Source organism: Dasypus novemcinctus, chromosome 1 (genome assembly GCF_030445035.2).
Source record: "Dasypus novemcinctus isolate mDasNov1 chromosome 1, mDasNov1.1.hap2, whole genome shotgun sequence".
NCBI classification, from domain to species: Eukaryota; Metazoa; Chordata; class Mammalia; order Cingulata; family Dasypodidae; genus Dasypus; species Dasypus novemcinctus.
The window spans coordinates 105,178,867-105,200,248 of NC_080673.1; positions in this window are offsets into that span (position 1 = coordinate 105,178,867).

The window sequence follows — 21,382 nt, forward strand, 5'->3', positions numbered from 1 at the left end:
GAACCTTTCCAGGCCATACCAGTAATTTTATTTATTCTTCAACTGTCCAACCAAAAATCCTTCCATTCCAGTTTAAACTTTTGCATTGTCCATATGTAGGACAACTCACTAACTTCTGGGTGCATGAGTATGTGTAAATCATACCTGTGCACTGAGATAAGTATGTCTAGTTTAGACAAAGCCTATATATTTTCTGGATGGTTTGTCCATTGAATAATGGTTTGTCATTATTCAATGATTCAAGTTCTGTTATCAGATTTTATTTAGGTTCTTGGCTATGCTGCAGAAATGAATTTCAAGACCACACTGGGTTAGTTAGGCCAGTAATTTATTCAGGCAGGGAGGGATGAGAAATGGGAAAAAATGACAGATCAGGGGAACCAGGTAGAGAGGAAGGGGGTGAAAAGTGATAAAGTGGGCTGATTTACAGGCTACAGTTCCCCATTATAGATTGTAAAGGTTTACTTGTGTGGCCATGTGGCAGGAAAAATGGTGCACAGAGGGCAGGACTGCGTCCAGTGGCAAGAGAGAGGCCCTTTGCCTGCCCTTTTTTTTTTTTTTTTGAACAATTTATTTATTGTATGTCATTCATACATGAACATGCATAAACAATGAGTGTATAGTAAAGATTGTGAACTTATAAAATAAACATACATAACATCACACAGGGGTCTCATACATCACCCTTCCCCCAACTCTTTGCATTGTGAAACATTTGTTACAAACTATGCAAAAGCATCATCAAAATGTTATTACCAACTATAGTTCTTATCTTACATTTGGTGTATTTTTCCCCAACCCATACTATTTTTTTAAAAATGTATTTTTGTTAAAGATATTGTGAACTTGTAAAACAGTTATACAGATGTGTAGATTTCCCATATAACTCCACACCCTGGTGGAACATTTGTTATAGATTATGAGACAATATCATCAGACTATTTTCTGCAATCATGGTCCATAGCATACATTTGGCACACTTTTTCCATATATCTCCATTATCAACAAAGTACAGCTTTGGCATTGATGCAAGAATATTATAGTATTTCTGTTAGCCACAGTCTATAGGTCACACCAATGGTAGTTTTCCCATGTTTTTCCATATTCTTATCACCCTGCGAAAGTGATGTACATCTGCTCTAGCTCACAGAAGGATTCTCTTGCATTTGTACCCTTAACCACCATTCTCAACTGCTTCTGGGTTCACTGTGTTATTCAGTCCCTAGATTATTCTTTAGCTTTCTTTCTATTGACATTTACTTCCCCAGACTATCTTTTTCAGCCATAAACCAGTTGCTACTCACTATAATGTGTTACTATCAACTCTATCCATCTCCATACTTTTACAGCCAAGTTAATTAAAATTTCTACATACATTAAGCATCCATACTTCTTCTCAACCCTCCTCTTACCTGCTAATAACCTATACTCTAGGTTTTAATTCCATGTGTTTATTATGTGTATTTAGTTCATATTAATGAGACCATGCAATATTTGTCCTTTTGTGTCTGTCTTACTTCCTTAGTATAATGTCTTCAAGACTCATCCATGTTATCACATATGTCCCAATTTCATTTCTTCTTAGTGCAGCATAGTATTCCATTCTACATATATATCACATTTTGTTTATCCATTCAATGGTAATGGACACTTGAGTTATTTCCATATTTTGGGAAATGTGAACAATGCTGCTATGAACATTGGTATGCTGATGTCTGTTCATGTCATAGTTTTTAGTTCTTCTGGATATATTCCTAGTAGAGGAATTGCTGGATCATTTGGCAGTACTATATTTAGCTTCCTAAGGAACTGACAAACTGTCTTCCAAATAGGCTACACCATTTTACACTCTCACCAACAGTAAAGGAGTGTTTCTATTTCTCACATCCTCTCCAGCAATTATTGTTTGTTTTTTTAATAATGGCCATTCTGTGTGGTGTTAGGTGATATCTCATCATTGTTTTAATTTACATTTCCCTAATAGCTAGTGATACAGAACATTTTTCCACGTGCTTTTTGGCCATTTGTATTTTCTCTTTGGAGAAATGTCTATTTAAATCTTTTGCCCATTTTTTTAATTGGATTGCTTGCTCTTTTATAGTTGAGTTGTATTATCTCTTTATAAAGAATGGGAATCAAACTGGTTTCCAAATATTTTCTCCCATTGACTGGGCTGCCTTTTAACCTTCATGATGAAGTCCTTTGAATCACAGAAATGTTTAAGATTGAGGAGGTCTCATTTATCCATGTTTTCTTTCATTGCTCGTGCTTTTGGTGTAATGTTTAAGAATCCCCCACCTACCATCTGTCTTGAGGTGTTTCCCCACATTTTCTTCTAGGAGCTTTATTGTATTTACTTTTATATTTAGGTCTTTGATCCATTTTGGGTTAATTTTTGTATAAGGTGTGAGATTGGGGTCTTCTTTCTTTCTTTTGGCTATGGTTATCCAGTTCTCCCAAAATGATTTGTTGAATAAACTCTTCTGCCCCAACTGGGAGAGCTTGATAGGCTTGTCAAAAATCACTGGGCCATAGATATGAGGGACTGTTTCTGAACCATCAATTCAGTTCCATTGGTCTATGTGTCTATCTTTATGCCAATACCTTGCTGCTTTTTACTGCTGTAGCGAGGTAATATAATTTAAAGTCTGGAAGTAAGAGTCCTCCAACTTCACTTTTCCTTTTTAAATGTTTCTGGCTATTCAGGGCCTCTTACCCTTCCAGATAAATTGGATAATTGTGTTTTCCATTTACTTAAAAAATGCTCGTGGAATTTTTATTGGGATTGCCTTGAATCTGTATATCAATCTGGGTAGAATTGAGCATGGAATGTTCTTCCAATTATTTAGGTCTTTTTAAATTTCTTTTAGCAATGCATTATAGTTTTCTGAATACAAGTGCTTTGCAACCTTGGTTAAGTTTATTCCTAAATATCTGATTATTTTAGTTGCTATTGTAAATGGAATTTTTTTCCTTACTTCCTCCTCAGATTGTGCATTATTCATGTATAGAAACACTACTGATTTTTGCATATTGATCTTGTATCCTGACACTCTACTGAAATCATTTATTAGCTCTAACAGCTTTGTTGTAGATTTCCTGGATTTTCTAGATATATAATCATATCATGTGTGAATAATGAAAGTTTTAATTCTTCCTTTCCAATTTGGATGCCTTTTATTTCTTTTTCTTGCCTGATTGCTCTAGCTAGAACCTCTGGCACAATATTGAACAACAGTGGTGAAAGTGGGCATCCTTGTCTTTTCTCTGGTCTCAATGGGAAAGCTTTTAGTCTTTCACCATTGAGTACAATGTTAGCTGTGGGTTTTTCACATATGGTCTTTATCATGCTGAGAAAATTTCCTTCAATTCTGATTTTTTGTGGTGTTTTATCAAGAAAGGATGCTGTATTTTGTCAAATGCCTTTTCTGCATCAATTGATAAGATCATGTGATTTTTCTTTTTTGATTTATTAATGTGGTGTATTATGCTGATTGATTTTTTTGGCATTGAACCAGTCTTGCATGCCTGGTATAAAACCCACTTGATTATGATGGATAATTCTTTTAATGTGTTGTTGGATTCAATTAGCAAGTATTATTTTGAGGATTTTTGCATCTGTATTCATTAGAGAAATGGGTCTGTAATTTTCTTTTTTTGTGATATCTTTATCTGGCTTTAGTAGTAGGGTGATATTGACTTCATAGAATGAGTTTGGTAGTGTTCCTTCTTGTTCAATTTTTTGGAAGATCTTGAGTAAGATCAGTATTAAATCTTCTTTGAAGGCTTGGTAGAACTCACCTGTGAAACCATCTGTTCCTGGGCTTTTCCTTTTGGGGAGCTGTTTGATGACTGTTTCAATCTCTTTACTTGTGATTGGTGTGTTGAGGTCTTCTATTTCTTCTTGCATTGGTGTAGACTGTTGTACATTCTTAGGAATTTTTCCTTTTCATCTACATTGTCTATTTTTTTAGCATAAAGTTGTTCATAGTATCCTCTTATTGTCTCTCTTATTTCTGTGGGTCAGTAGTAAGGTTCCCCTTTTCATTTTTTATTTCATTTATTTGCATCTTCTATCCTTTTTTCTTAATCAGTCTAGCTAAGGGTTTGTCAATTTTGTTAATCTCGAAGAACCAACTTTTGGTTTTGTTAATTTTCTCTCTTGTTTTTTGTTTTCAATTTCATTTATTTCTGCTTTGATATTTGTTATTTCTTTCTTCTACTTGCTTTGGGATTAGCTGTTCTTTTTCTAGTTCATCCAGCTGTGTAGTTATGTCATTGATGTAAGCTCTTCTTTTTTAATGTAATTATTGAAGGATATAAATTTTCCTCTCAACATGCCTTTGCAGCATCTCATAGGTTCTGATATGTTGTATTCTCATTGTCATTCATGTTGAGATATTTATTGATTTCTCTTGAAATTTCTTCTTTGACCCACTGATTATTTAAGAGTGTGTTGTTTAATCTCCATATATATGTGAGTTTTCCCTTTATTTGCCATTTGTTGATTTCCAACTTAATTCCATTATGATCAGGGAAGGTACATTGTATAATTTTGATTTTGTTGAATTTATTGAGATCTGCTTTGTGACCCAATGTATGGTCTATCCTGGAGAAAGATCCATGAGCACTTGAAAAGAATGTATATCCTGCTGTTTTGGGGTGCAACATTATGTACATGTCTATTAGGTTTAGTACATTTATCATATTATCCAAGCTCTCTATTTCTTTATTGATCTTCTGCCCAGATGTTCTATCCAGTGCTGGGAGTGGTGTATTGAAGTGTATTGAAGTATTGTGGAGATGTCTATTTCTCCCTTCAGTTTTGCCTATGTTTGCCTCTTTGTGGTGAATTGTTGCTTTTATTAATATGTCACGTCCTTCATTGTCTCTAATATAAGTTTTGCTTTTAAAGTTTATGTCATCTGAAATAAGTATAGCTACCCTAGCTTTTTTTGTTGTTGTTTGCGTGGAATATATTTTTCCAACCTTTCACTTTCAATTTATTGGTATCCTTGGGTCTAAGGTGAGTCTCTTGCAGACAACATATAGATGGTTTGTATTTTCTTATACATTCTACCAGTGTGTGTCTTTTGCTTGGAGAGTTTAATCCATTAACATTCAATGTTATTACTGTAAAGGCAGTTCTTATTTCACCCATCTTGATCTTTGCATTTTATCTGTCATTTTATGTTTGACACTTTTTGTTACTGTTACTGATACATTTGTCACATATGGCATGTATGCTTGCACATCTCTTGCTGTCATTTAGTTCCCTGAGACCCTGTGCAATTTTTTCTCTTCCTTTCTTCATCTGTTTTTTTGTTTGTTCCCTTTTGGAGGCCATGTCTTCAAGCTCGCTGATCCTTTCTTCTGTTTCCTCAAATCTGCTGTTATATGCCTCCACTGTACTTTTTATTTCATTTATTGCACTTTTCATTCCCATAAGGTCTGCTATTTTTCTGTGTATGCTTTCAAATTCTTCTTCATGCTCATCCAATGTCTTCTTAATATCCTTAATCTCTTTAGCCATCTTACTGAGTTTATCAAGGAGATTTGTTTGAACATCTAAGATTAGTTGACTCAACTCCTTTATGTCATCTGCAGGCTTATCTTGTTCCTTTAATTGGGTCATCTCTTCCTGTTTCTTGGTATGGATTATAATTTTTTGTTGGTGTTTCCGCATCTGGCTTGCTAGATGTATTTATTCTGGGTGCAGTTTCTCCCTTTAGTTTAGGGATTTCTTATCTTTCCCCCCTTGCTGGTTTTGTAGTAGGAGCTAAGGATGTAGTTGATGCTGTAAACTATGGAGGCTGCAACTACCCACATTGCCCCAGAAGTGATGAAGCTTCTCCTACCTTTCTCCTGTGTCAGGAATAGGGGCAGAGGTGCAGCTGTGTATAATAATCCAAGTTGGGCACAACGAGACTGTCTGTAGTCACCTGGAGAGATTGATGAAGGTTCACAATCCTTCCTCCCCTTTACCTTAAGCAGGGATGGAGCTATAGTTTTGGTCAGCAATCTATGCTGTGTGGGTCCAAAATGACCACAGTTGCTCAGGTAAATAGATGTAGCACCAGATCCTCTCCCTGCTGGGGGTGGGAATGGACCCTCTGGAGTGCCCAACAATCTAATCTGTGTGGGAAAAATACACCTGCAGTTGCTCTGAGATGCTGAGGGAGTACTGTCCCTTCTGTCCTTTAGGGGGTGGGGACAGAGCCACAAATGCTTAACAGTTCAGTTCTGTAGGCTGAAAGTACCCCCTGTTGCCCAGAGAGGCTGAGGAAGCACCAGCCCCCTTCTATCCTATTGGGTGGTAGGGGTGGTTCTTTGGGTGCTCAACAGTTCAGTCCCTTTAGGCTGAGGAAACCTGCCATTGCCTGGAGAGGTTGAGGAAACACTAGCCTCCTTTTTCCTCTTAAAGCATGGGGTTCAATCCACGGGCACCTGACAGTTCAGTCCCTGTTGTTTGAAAGTACCCACCATTGTCCAGAGAGGCTGTAGAGACATCAAACCCCTCCTATCCTGTTGGGGGTGGGGGTGGGGTGGATTCATAGGTATCAAATAGTCCAGTCCATGCAGGCTGAAGTCCGCTGTTGCCCAAATAAGACCAGCCCCCTTCTTTCCTATTGGGGGGGGGGGAGTGAAGGTGGGTCCACAAGTATCCACCAGTCCAGGCTGTGTGGGCCTAAAGCACCTGCAGTTACCCAGAAAGGATGGGCAAATACAGTCTGTCTCTTGTCCTATTGGAAATGGAGGTGGAGACACAGGTGCCCAACAGTCATGCTTGTGCAGCCCAAAACTGTCTGAAGTTGCTTGGAGAGGATGAGGCAACTCCAGCCCCCTCCTATCCTGTGAAGGGACAGAGGTGGAGATGAGCTCAAAGGCACTCAACAAACCTGTTTGTGTGGGCTGAAAACTTCTGCCATTGCCTGAGAGACTGAGGATACCCAGCTCCTCTCCTATTCTCTTGGGGTGTGGGGATGCAGCCCCAGGTGTCTGACTATTCAGCTTGTGCCAGCAGAGAGCACTCACAGTTTCCTGGAGAGTCTGCTTCAGGTCCCACTAGCTGGAGGTGCGGTTGGAGCCTAGGCTGGGGCTGCAGCCCAATCTTGATGAGTAGAAGCCCATCCCTAACTTCACTGGATTTCAGTCAGCCAGGCTCCCCCTCCTGCCGGCGGGCGAGTCAAAATGGCAGCTACTGGACTCTTTCCCACTTGGACACACTCAGACCCCAGCTGTCTCTAGGATTATACTTTAGACAGCAGAGTCTACTAATCAGTAGCTGAGGTCAGTGGACATCTGTCTCTTCCTCCACTGTTTATATGAAATGGAGCTTCTAACTCCAGCCACAGAATAGCTCCTGAGGCAGCTTCTGCCCCTAAAGTAGAATGGGCACCAGCCTCTGCAGCATGGCTTTCAGCTTCCCAGAGAGGTGGTGTAGGTTAGACCTGCAATTCATCCTGGGTGGAAAGAAACCAGTCCTTACAAGCACTATGATTTTCAGTAAGTGCTGCTTCCCCTCGTGCCCAGCTTTCATGTGTCCTGGACAGGCTCAAAGTTTAGTTGTTCCTAGGACTCTACTTCAGCCCACGGAATCCACTAATCAGTAGCTGAAATCTATGCCACACCGCGTTTTCCTCCCATTTTTATTGGGGGCATTGGAACTTCCAACTCCAACCATGGAATAGCTCCTGAAGTGGCTTGCACGCCACAGGCACTGACCTCCATGGTGTGGCGTGCTCTACTCATGATTCCTCTGTGCAGATGGGTAGTCTCCTCCTTGCACACTCTCAAGGATGTTGCAGGATACTCCTCTGGTCTCCTGGGTCATCCAAACAGGTCTTTTAGGTAGCTCTGGGTGACCACCAACTACCCTGTTTCATGAGCTGACTCCAGGAGCTCCTTACTCTGCCACCATCTTGGCTCCATCCTAGACTATACACTTTTATAAATTTTTATTGAAATTTAACATGTCCTATGTCCATCATTGCAAAATTTTGTGGAACACTCCTTTGCCCCCCAGTTATCCCTGCTTCCATCTATTCCTGTGCCTGCCTTTTTAAACTGTTAATTATTCCATCCCCTTGCTAATGGCAGGGGAGGGGTTCCAGTTGTTTGCTGTTTTGATTGATTACCCCATCCATCAATCCCAAATGAGGGCCCAATGATAAAGTCCTTGGGGAATATTTGGGGCTTTTCCTGGCTTCCTGAAGAAGTCTTTGTTCTGGATGGCAGAATGTTGGGAGTGGGAATCTTCCAGCAGCCATCTTGGGGTTATTGATGTCCATGTGGACTCTCTGATAGGTTCCAGATCCATCTATTGATTTCCTATCTTACTAGCCTGCTTCAGTTCCGCTAGTTACCTGTAAAGGAAGTATACATATTCATGGATTTTACATTAATGTATTGAATTCTAACAGCTAAATTAATATTTCATGCATAGTGAAGAATTAATTTCCAGTGTATATGTATTAGTCAGGGTTCTCTAGGGAAACAGGATTTAATAAGAGATATCTGTCAATAGTATGTGGTTTTATAATAGTCTCTCACACAGCTGTGGGGATACACAAGTCCAGGTTCTGCAGGCTGGCTGCAACCAGGGGCTCCAATGAAAGTCCAGTGAAGGTTCTTGATGAGTTCTGGGAGACGATGGTGGTCCAAAGACAAGCTGGGAAATTCTCTCTCAATGCTGGAATCACTTCCCCTTTTAAGGTATTCAACTGATTGAGTTAAGCATCACTCATTTCTGATGGCAATCTCCTTGATTGATGTAATTGTAATCAGCTATCTATGATTTACCATTACAGTAAAGTCAGTGGTGACTAAAGTCCATAAATGCTCTTATATTACAGTTAGCCCAGGGATTGCTTGACCAAACAACTGGGTATAATTACCTGGCTGAGTTAACACAATAGTCTAACCATCACAGTATACTATAAAATTATTTGATTTTCCACTAGATTCATTTGTGTAACTGGATGGACTGGGAAGAGTATTTAACTATTTGAAATTTAAAAAGTTTTAAAACCTATAAAAGAAACTCCCTAAATTTCATACTAAAAGAAAATTAGTATGTTTATGAAAATATAACAACCTTTATAATTATAGTTAGTAAGAGCACAGTATGTGTTTTAAACTTAAACCACAATTTTTATTTGTTTATTAGTTTACAATTCTTAAATTTTGAGAATTTGATTCCATTATCCCTTGGAGTACCAAGTTTTCATAGTTGGGCAATTCACAGTGTAAAAAGAAAATGAGGATTGAAAGCACATTTATTAAAAGGTTTTGGTGTCATTTCATCATATTAGCAACACACTGGAAGTAAAAAAATATTGTTGCTGAGAATGAACTAGGGTGATGAGATAGGACAGTGAAAATCTTGTTTTATTGTGATATAGTCAATAGGAAAGCATTTCAGATTTTTGACAGAGTAAGGTGACAAGAAGATTTTTTGGGGGAGTTTTGTTTTTTAGCCTCGAGTATGATAAAATGGAGGAGGGAGACTAAAGAATGCAGATCGTCAACTACATTATGCCTCTGAGCAGGAATTTATTAATTTACACTCCTGTTTTTCACAGACCAATTCTAAAAGTTAAATAATTTTTAAGATAATTTTGCTTTTACAAATTATGTACTTCTTAAATGTATACACATTTAATTTCAAACTACTAATTATTCACAGGGTTAAATGTGTGATTTGTATTATCATGTGATAATTTTTAACCTGTTTTATAAAAAGAAAATGAGTATTTGACTGTACCTGCTATCATTTCCAAGTAACTGTGTCTTTTATTCATGATTTGTTTCCTCTGACAAGGTTCTCAGCAGACAGTTCTTATCTCCTTGTTTTTATAGTTCCTTAATTATTCACTGTCATTTTAAAATGAATGCTTCAGGAATACTTGAGTATTTACATACTCTTTGTCTCCTTGCTTAACTCTGCATGTCTCACAGAAGGGTCTTGATAATTATTGTAATAGAACTTGAGAGAAGTTATGTCAGCCTGCACATACCATTAGTGCATTAATGTGTCAAAATAGCAGTGAATGACACAGCTCTAGGCAGTCTTAAAAGCTGTTAATGGCAGACCTGCTCTAAGGAATTGATTTGTAAGCAATACTAAAGCTATAAAACTTTCTTCTTGATATATAGTTTCAGAAAGCCTTGTTCTGTTATTCACCTTATTTTTAGTATATGAGTAATAGCTATTTGAATAAGTGAGCAATCTATAAAGACAACATGGTTAATGTTCTTTTTGTTAAATTAGCTATAGAAAACTTCAAATATAAAAACTAACAAGGTGGCAGCATATTAAAATTAATCCAGATGTTAACATTTAAACTGTAATCTAATCATGGGTCAAATCTTTTAAGTTATTGTTTTGTGGTTAATTGAAATGGATGTGATAATGTGGTTTGTCAAACTAATAGCTTTTGGATACCTAGAAGAATTAAAGAGAAAATGTATTTGAAAGTGAAATTAATTTCAGAAATAGATATTAATGATAATGTAATATATATAATATATAGTTAAATGAATTTGTTTTAAAAACTGAAAAAGTATATCATAAAACTGAAGCATACATCCTTCAAAAGCTAAATAACTTGATATATCTGATGACATTACAAATACTTCACTTATTTTGTTCTCTATACAGTAGACATTGATCTGTTTATAAGACTGTACTGCTGTTGTTTGGGCCAAGTCTGCCTCCCTCACTAAGATGCACCATTAAAGCAGGAGCCATTGTATCTTCTGGGACTAAGTTCAATGTCTAGCATAGATAAGGAGCCCAATAAATTCTTTAAAAACATGAATGTGTGCTCTCTTGAGTGCTAAACCATGCAATTTTAATAAAAGGCAGTTTTTTAGAAGTGTAACAAGAATCACACAAAGGGTAATTCAAGTAAGATGAGTATGGCTCAAATTTCCTAAAACTTGCTCCAAGTGGACTGCTGTTGAAATGAAAAACAGTTAATGTAGTACTGTACACATTGGAATTAACAATCAAATTTTTGCATAAAAGGAGTGGATTAAATAAGAGTTTTTCTAAGGCCCCTTCTAACCCTAAAACCTGTGACTCTGATTCTGATATAGGTATAAGTTCATGCCAAAACCATAAAAAAATGTTACTGCAAATAAATTGCTATTTTGAATGAATCCAGAATACTTCTTTCAGTGGCAAATGAACTGGACTCCGAACAGGAATCTTCAAAATTCATGGATTTTATTTCACTATGACAGGCAATGTCAGAGAGAACCTGGAGAACTTTGAAATTTCCCAGGTGAACTTAGGTACTGAAGCCAGCTAGTAAGATAGGGAATCAAGGGATGGATCTGGAACCTGGCAGAGAGCCCACGTGACGTCGACACCCCCCAGGATGGCTGCTGAAAGACCCTCCCCACAAGATTCTGCCATCCAGAAAAAGATTTCCTCTGGAAGCCAGGAGAAGCCCCAGATATTCCCCAAGGACTTCACTGTTGGGCCCTCCTAGGGGATTGATGGGTGGGGTAATCAAAAGAGTAAACAGCTGGGGCTCCTCCCCTGCCATTAGCAAAGGGGTGGAATAATTAACAGTTCAAAAAGCAGGCACAAGGTCTGAATTTGTTCTCTTGCCTTTGGACCCCTGTTACTGCCCTCTGCACCTGCTCTCACCTTTTTCCCCCTGCCATGATGGCCACTCAAGTAAAACCTGCGAATTTATAATCTATAAAGGGGAATTGTAGCCTGTAAATCAACCCTTTATCACTTTTCAGCCCTTTCCTCTGTACCTGGGACCCATGATCTGTTATTTTCTCCCATTTCTTTTCCCTCCCTACCTTAATAAATTACTGGTCTAACTCATCTGACCTGCTCTTGAAATTCATTTCTGCAGCATAGTTAAGAACCTAGACAAAATCTAGTAACAGTACAGGTCTGGAAAGAAAAATAAAAGCACAAACTGGCTTTCTTTCTTTCTTTTTCATTCTTTCCTCAACTCCCTACTCCCATCTTCATTTTTTTCATGGTTCTCAATAAGTAGTTGGTATATGGAAATATTTTGAAACAATTTATTTAATTAGGTTGGAAATACAGTATTAAAATACCAGAATAAAAATAAATAAATAAAATACAAGAAATATAAACAAAGCATTTTGTTAGATTTTAACCAAAAGCTATATATATGTAAAGTTTGCCTCTACAAAAGAAATGAAAATATTCTTTATAATTAATTACAGGCCTACCTCACAGGAAATTTTATACTCAGCATATTACAGCACCTTTTTAAAAGTAATTTAAAAACAATATGGCATATTTCCAAAATTCTTCATACCTTAAAATTACTTTAAAATTCCTTACTACAACTTTACAATATTTTAACTTTATAAACTGTGCATTCTATCCTAACTTCCTGATTCAAATTACTCCCTCAACTTATAATTTACTACTTTGGAGACAGTGGATGAATTTTTATGGGGTGATTATTTTCCAGTTGTTCCGTCTTTCAATTCCCCTTTCTCCTTTCCCCTCTAAGCACCCACAAACACATGTACGTGTCTTTTCTCATTTACTTGATATGTGGTCTTTAGAATAAGGCTGTCTTTTTGTGAAAATGAAATTTTATATCTTGTTAAAAATTCCAGAATGTTGTGTCCCAAATGGGTATACATTTCTGAATACAAGACTCTAAATCTGAAAAGCTAGAAGGAAAAATGACTTGCTTGTAATTTCCATAACTACTTATAATAATGCAACCTAATAGATTTACTAAGGTCATGATTTACAGTCATGTAAATTCCTATAAGTAGGTTTTCATCTTTGAAAGTGTTCTACACCACAACAAAACAGATTTGTAGTTCACTTAATTATAACTGTATATCTTCATAACATTTATTAGTCATGCCTCATATTCTCCTTAGGGAGATTGTGTTCCAGATAATTTTATATTTTTTTCTGAAGGTCTGATTATTTTGCTCTTAGTTGATTTCACCAAGACTTTAGGATTAAAGACCCAAGCTTGTTTTTAAAATCATCCTCAGTGTTTCTATTCATAACATTCTATGAACTTTTAGATAAAATATTACAATCAGTGGCCATTTCCCCCTGCCTCCCTGCATCCCCAGTCATCGTAATGAAAGAGAAAACATTGATTAAAACAATTATATGAAACTATCTACATATATATATAAATATACCTATGTGTGTGTATATATATATATATAAATAATATATATAATATTATTTATATATATATATAATGTGTATATATAAATAATTTCCCTTAAACAGAAAATTGCAAGGCAGTGATATTTTCAAGATTGGGGAGCCACTCCTAAAGAAATTTAGGCTTGGTTGTGTATATACTTTTGGTAGTAAAAAGAAAGAATGTTAGTGCAAGATAATGAGAACTGAAAAGAAAATTTGAGCCAACAGATATATAGTAGGATTTTTAACTTATATATATTAATATATATATATCTACATAAAGTGTTTGCAAGTATATAAGTGTCTGTACTCTTTTCCTTTTTCTTTAAACATATTTTTTTTCTTCCCTTCCCCTTCCCCCTCCCCTTGCTCTGCTGTTTTTGCTGTCTTTGTCCATTCGCTGTGTGATCTTCTGTATCTATTTCTCTTTTTGCTTTTCTCCTCTAGGATTCACCAGGATTTGATCCTAGGGACCTCTGATGTGGAGAGAGGTTCCTTGTCAATTGTGCCACCTCAGTTCCTGATCTCTGCTGCACTTTCACCTTGACTCTCCCCTTCATCTTACTGTGCATCATCATCTTACTGTGTGACTCACTTTGTTCGGGCACTGGCTCACTGTGCAGGCACTTGGCTCACCATGTGGGCAGTCAGTTGGCTTCATGGGCACTGGCTTACCACATGGGCACTTGTGTGGGCACTCGGCTTGCCACATGGGCACTGGCTCACCACACAGGCATGCTTTCTCTTTTTCATTTTTACAGGGAAGCCCCAGGGATCAAACCTGGACCCTCCTATATCGTAGGTAGAAGTCCTATCACTTGAGCCATATCTGCTTCCCAAAAGTCTGTACTCTTGACACTAAGAAATCATAAGGAGAAATGTGAATAATTTAGAATTTTGTCTACTATTCAATTAACTCATATGAAAGCATATGCTTTATAAAAACTACTTTAATAGTTAATACAATGTACCTCACATTTTCCTCTGCCATAAGAACCTACAGGTCTCAGGAAGAAATTTCTTCAGTTCCTCCTGTTTTAGACAAGTCTTTGAGTGTCCACTTTATAGCAGAAAAGAGTCCCTGCTTGGGTCTGAGGACCACTCCCATTGCAAAGATTTGTTAACTACTCTCAGGTCCTTTTCCTTCCTTCATGGACAGGTTCTAAAGAATAGTCCGAATGTACTGGATTTAACTGTTAACCTTCAATGATTGACTCAACCTATTGTAGTCTATCTTCTAACCTTCAACTACAATTGAAGACCAGCAGTTACCTTTTGAATCCTATGAATATGTTTTTGAAGCATTTTCACTTACTCATTTAGTTCGCCAGGACCACTATAGCAAAATACCACAAACTGGTTGGCTTGATAAAAGGAATATATTGGCTCACAGTTTGGAGGCTAGAAGTTCAAAATCAAGGAGTTGATAGGATCATACTGTCTCCAAAGTTTGTAATGTGCTGGAGCTGGCTTGCCAGCAATCCTTGGTGATCCTTTGCTTGTACATGCATCTCTGCCTCCTCCCATGGCAATCTCTCTTCTGTCTCCTTGTATGCTTTAAATGACTGAGTCTGATTATCTTCTGCTTATAAGAACTTAGTCATTTTGGATTAAGGCCCACACTGTTGCAGTTTGCTCTCATCTTAATAGTATCTTCAAAATTCCATTTACAAATAAGGCCACACTCACAGGACTGGGGATTAGGACCTGGCCATCTCTTTATAGGGGACATAATTCAATCTACCACACTTAGCTTATTTTCTTAGTTTTTGTTTTTGGAAGTATTGGCAACTTTTGATCACTTCCTCAATTTGGGGGACTTTTCCTATTTTCACTTAGCTTTGTAACATTGACTGGGTAGACAGATAGCATGGTGTTTTATTGCATTGCACTCGTTAAAAAGAGCTGGATTTAGAGTCCTGATTTTACTGTTACTAGCTGGATTTGTTTGGGTACCTTACTGAATCTTTATGAACTCAGTTGCCTTTTCTTTGAAGTGGATGTAATAATTGTAGCAACTTCACAGGGTTGTGAGGAGAAAATATTTTTTAAAAAATAATTTAAAGGCCTATTATGATGTCTTGTGCATAGTGAAACTTCAATAATTGGTAGGTATTACTATTATTTTCAAATCATGAAAACACTCCTCCTTCCTCCTTCTCTACCCTTCCCTCCCTTTCCCTTTCCTTCCTTTCTTTGCTCTTTCCCTCCTTTCCCTATCTCTTTCCATATTTTCCCTCCTTTTCCTTTCCTTTCATCCCCACCCCTCACTTCTCCTCCTTTCTTACTTTTCTTTTCCTGTCTTCTTTTAATATCTTTTGTGCCTGTGAGGGCACATGGCTTTATCCAGTCCACATCTTTGTCATGTGTTTCAAGCTACATTTTGAGTTAATACTAAATATTTCTAACGGGGGATCCCATAGGCACCTGTGGAATGAGTTGGTATATGGAGCATTGTGGAAACACAGGCTCAGGCACAACAGAAAATTTCATCAAATAACCTTTTTACTACTTACACAGTACAATCGGTCCAAAAGAGCAGGTGACGAAATCCTATCTTGGCCACTCACCTAGGGAGGCCCGTTGCTTGGTTCAATGTCAGTGGATAGCAGCTCCAACTTTCAAGCCATGGCCAGTTTGAAACTTTCAATGTACAATTCTGATTTTTATACACCTGGTTGTTTAATTACTTCTTGTACAAATTCAGAATTAAAAAAAACAAAACTTCTTAGCAAGTCATGCAGGGCCTTTCAAGATCTTGCCAATATCTACCATTCTAGATTTATTTATCACTACATGTAACAACTACCCTTCATCCTTAAAGAACTGCTTAGAACTCTCAAAATATGTTAGGCTTCCCACAGATTACTCTCTTTATTTGGAATGTCTTTTTCTGTCTTTTTGTCTGGTAAATTCTACCAGTCCATGAACATTTTTTTGTGTGTGCTGGAACTTAATTACATTGCTTTATCTTCTGTATATTTTTATTTTAATGGTTTCTGTCTTTATAGCAAGTGATCATTTATTGACACATTTTAGTAAGTGTTCTACTTACACTTGAAAATAATTTTTATTCTACAGGTATTGTGATTAATATTCTATATATGCCAGTTAGGTCAAGTTAGTTAATTGCGTTGTTCAAATATTTAACAGTATGACCATTTTTTTTGTTGTTTATTCTACCATTTACTGAGAGGGGGCAATTAAAATCTCATCTGATTGTGAATTTCTCTGTTTCTCCTCATACCTCTAACATTTTCTTTATATATTTTGGAGCTTGGAAATTAGAAATCGTTTTATATTCTTATTGAAATTAAGCCTTTATTAATTTGAATTATTCCTCTTTTGATCTGAAGTTATTATTCTAGTCTTAAGATCTTAGTAAGGATATTAATTTGGCCAAAAACATTTCTTTTAATTGGTATTTATGTAGTTAGCTTTTCCATTTCTTTACTTTTACTTTTTTGTGTCCTCATATTGTAAGAGTTTTATCATTTTATAAATAGCATAAAGAGTTTGGTTTTATTTTTCAATCCATTCTGTTGTTTCTGTCTTTTAATTGTGAGTTTTAGTGCATTTAGATGTAAGGTAATTACTAATATATTTGTGGTTAAATCTACTGTCTTGATATATATTTTATATTTCTGTTTATGTTTTATTGTTTTTATTCATTTTTCTCTCTTTCTTATAGGTTAATCAAGTATTTTTGTTATTCTATTTTTTCTACTTCTGATAACTATTAGGTCATACTATTGTATATTTTTGCATTTCTTACTTTTATTCCTTTTTAGTGCTTATCCTAGAGATTTCAGTATTCATTCTTTACTTGTTAGAGTCAACCTAAGTTAGTGCTATTAGCATTTCGCAAATAATGCTAAAACCATATAACATTTTAGCTTCATTTAGTACCTGTTCCTCTTTTGCACTATTGTCATGTATTTTCTTCTACCTATGTATTGCATCCCACAAGACAAAAATAATATTGTTGTTTTAAAAAGGTGTGATGATTAAGTTCATGTGTCAACTTGTTCAGGTGATGGTGTCTAGTAGTTTGGTCAAGCAAGCCCTAACCTGTTACTGTGAGGATATTTCATGTACAATTGCATCTATGACTGGTTACACTTACAATCAACTAAGAGCATTGCTTAAAAAATGAGAGAGGTCTCTCTAATCAGAAGTGCTGATTTTAGCAATCAGAAGTGAGAATTTCCATCTTTACTTCAGCCAGCCAGATTCTCCCAGGGAATTCATAGAAATCTTCATTGGAGTTTCCAGTTTGCAGCCTGCCTTATAGAATTTGGACTTACCCATCCTCGCAGTCATGTGAGACAATTATTATAAAAATTTCATATTTTATATATCGTCATTCTTTGCTGAAGTTTCATCTTTCTGTCTGGTATCATTTTTCTTAAAGCCTGAAGAACTTCTTTTAGTATTTTTAGAATGGCAACCAATTTTCTCAGTTCTAATTCTCTTCTTTTTTCCTTTTCTGATAATATTTTACTGCACTCTTCTTTTTGAAGGAGATTTTCACTGGGTTAGCATTCTAGCTTGGTGTATCAGTCAGGTTTTTCCAGGGTAACAGAACTGGCTGGAGATAGTATATACTAATATAATGTGTTGGTCAGAAGGAGAGACACCTACAGAGATGTCAACTCACTCCAGTATAGGTGTTAGGGTCACCAGCAAAAGCATAACTCACACAGGTTCTGATGCTAGGACATTTTACTCACAAAGAGAAGAAACAGAGCAAGGTCAGCTTTACTAGTAGGTGTCAGTTCCCCAAAACTAGCAAGTCTTAATCCATGGCCAAATAAGGGAGGTGGAGGAGTTCTATGCATGGCACTTCTCTCTTATATTCATGTCCTGCAGCAGTGGAGGTACCCCCACTCTTTCCAACAGGGACAGATATACCACCATGATATAAGTTGGATGTAGTAAAACATGCACACCAGAGTCAGACTGTCTGCAGTAAATGTTACATATAGAGGAAGGAATGTACTGGCAATCCCCTTACCTACTAAGGGTTTATGTTTTATCCTGCCCAGCTGACACACCTGGTCCTGAGGTAATTGTGGGTCTCATGGAAAGGTGGCAGCCTTCATTAGGATTGCCCCCTACCACATAGTATAAATGCTCTGTGATTTATTATAAAATTTGGCTCATGTGACTTTGGGAGATGGCAAGTCTGAATTTCATAGGGCAAACCACAAGCTGGGATCTCTGATGAAGGTTTCAGTGAATTCCCCAGGGGAAGCTAGCTGGCTGAAGTAGAAAAAGATATTCTTCTTTCTGCCTGCTAAAATCATTAGTTTTCTCTTTAAGGCTTCAACTGATTGGATGATAACTCTCTCATTGCTGAAGCCAATCTCCTGTGTTGATTATAAATACAATCAGTCATAGATGCAGTCAATTGACTGATGATTTAAATCCACCAAATATTCTCACAGTTACAATTAGACCAGTGCTTGCTTGACCAAGCAACTGGACACCATAAGCTAGCCAAATTGACATATGAACTTAACTATCACAGCTGGAATTAAAAAAAAAAATCTTTCAGAACACAGCACATTTTCTACTATTTTCAGTAATTCTATTCTTAAGTCAGCTATTTTTTATTGTTACAATGTTACAATTTGTTTTAGTCTCTGGATCATAACATTTTGACCTTGGTGTGGCTGGTTTGTGATCTTCATGTTATTTATCCTGCTTCTGGTTTACTGAGCTTCAATATGTGGATTGATACCTTTTTATCAATTTTGGAAAAAATTGGGCATTGTCTCTTCAAAGATTGCTTTTGGCCCAATCTCTCTGTCATCTGCTTTAGGTAATCTAGATACTCATTTGTTAGACCATGGCTGTGTTCCATATGTCTCTAATACTCTAATCTCTACTTTCCATGTTTTTCTTGCTCTATTTCCAACATCATTTTTCTTTATTTGTTTTTTAATTCAGCAATCCTGTGTTATTCTTTGTACAGCTTATTTTTAACCACAACCAATGAACTTTATATTTCAGGCATTGTGCTTTTTCATTTTTAAATGTCCACTTGATACTTATAGATTTAAATTCTTTAAAGAAAATTTTCAACTTTCCATCAATTTTATCAAATTTTTCCTTAATTTTTGATAACATGTGATTTTAGTTATTTTTTTTGTTCTTCTTGGATTACTTCATTATCTGGGTCATTTGCCTATATGCTTATATTGCTTGATTTTTCTCCATATCAGTAATAAAGCTGTTTTACTTCTTACCATTGGTGTGTCACAGGAATGACACTTCATTTCCATGAAGAACTTTTTATTTACATTCACAACTTGGCTAACTGACACAAGAGGCCTAGTTTAAGCCTATCTCAGATTTGGACATGCCTTCCTTACTTATTTCTAGCTTTTGATTTAAATTGAGAGACACATGACCCTTCCTTTCACTTGAACACTTAGAGGCCATTGAAGGGTTGTTGACTCGCCTAATTCAATATTGTTGCATCTCAGGGAATAAGGAGGCCCAAGGAGAGGGAGAAGAGGCAAGGGAACACCACTGGCCGGGCAGTCAGAACGTGTACAACATTGACCAAGTTGATGTCTTTCATGGGAGAGGTTCGTGGTGCTCCAAAGTAACATCAAAAATCACTGATGGCAGATCACCGGAACAGATATGATAATCATGAAAAAGATTAAAAAATTGCAAAAATCACCAAAATGCAACAAAGAGACTTAAGTGAGCACATGTTGTTGGGAAAATAGTGCCAAGAGACTTGCTCAATGCAGGGTTGCTTTCAATTTGTGAAAAACACAATACCTGTGATGCACAATAAAATGAAGTAGACCTGTCTATGCTAGGATATAGAATATTAGTTTAGAATCTTATTGTCCATCATCCAATCTCTCTCCACAGCAATTTATAATTTAGTCTCACAGATTCTATTTTTACCCTGGTAAAAATTACCTTGGTGACTGTCTATAACCCTCCCACCTCGTTTATCTTTTATGGTGCTTGCACAGTGCTCTTTTCTTAGTGGGCACTCAGTGATATTTGTAGGGCAATTGCTAAGGTTTTAATGTTTGTAAATTTTCAAAACTTAATTCTAACAAACAATTGAATAATAGTGGAATACACTATTATGATAGCATTTATAATTGTGAAGCACAAACTACTGTTTTCCCCTTTCAAAGTGGATACTCTCTTTCCTCCCTTATATATAAGTGGCAAAAGTGGTGAAAACAATAGCAACATTTTATGTTGTATGCCCATTATTACATAATGTTGAAAGAGCAGATTTATATTGACTTAAAATCAAATAATGTAACTTTCTAGTGTTACTAGACCTAAATTAGCCTTGTTTTTGGATTTTTTTTTCATTTCATAAGCTACAAATCTTTGTTAAATTATTCTTTAACTTACTTTTCTTTCCCATTTGGAATTTCACTATGATTCCCTGAAAAATATGCTAACGAAATTCCACTGTTTTTTTATGGTTTATTTTAAGGCAAGACATTATTATGATTTCTTGTAAAAATTTTCCAAATCTAATTAAAATTTAGTACATCAGTCTACCTCATTTGTATAGATTGGAAGTCTAGCATTCATAAGAAGGAATAAAATTTCACCTAGAAAACTTAAATGTAAGCTTTTACTCTATTATATAAATTTGCATTTGAAGCTTCCTAAACATTTTCTCATGAATTGAAAATAATTGGTAAGTTGTTTTTTAGTTTCACATCACGCATGTAGTCAAATCACACTTACTCTATTTTTTCTCCTACTAAAACTCTTCTGGTAATTGAAAAAACAAAAACCTCTCACTAGTTATTTGTGTAAAGACAAAACTCATGGAGAGTTAGTAATAATTCAATATTACAAATAGAGAAGATGTCAGGTTCCAGGGGCTTTCTACTTTTCTTTCTCCTCTTTCAAATAATGTCTTCTTTTGAGGCAAATAATTTATTAATATCTTATAGAAATACAAGTTTAATTTTTAAAACTACATGTTTGTATGCATAAATTGCAATTGGTTCAGAAGTCCTAGTGTTTAATCTAAATTTTAACTTGTTTACTCTCAAATACTTGTTTGCTCTCAAATGATTGATTCAACCGATCTGAAGTAAGAGGTGAATTACCTGGGGAAGTGTAGGTGGGTAACTCCCATGTGGTCATAAAATGTTTCACTACCTTAGTAAATGTACTATC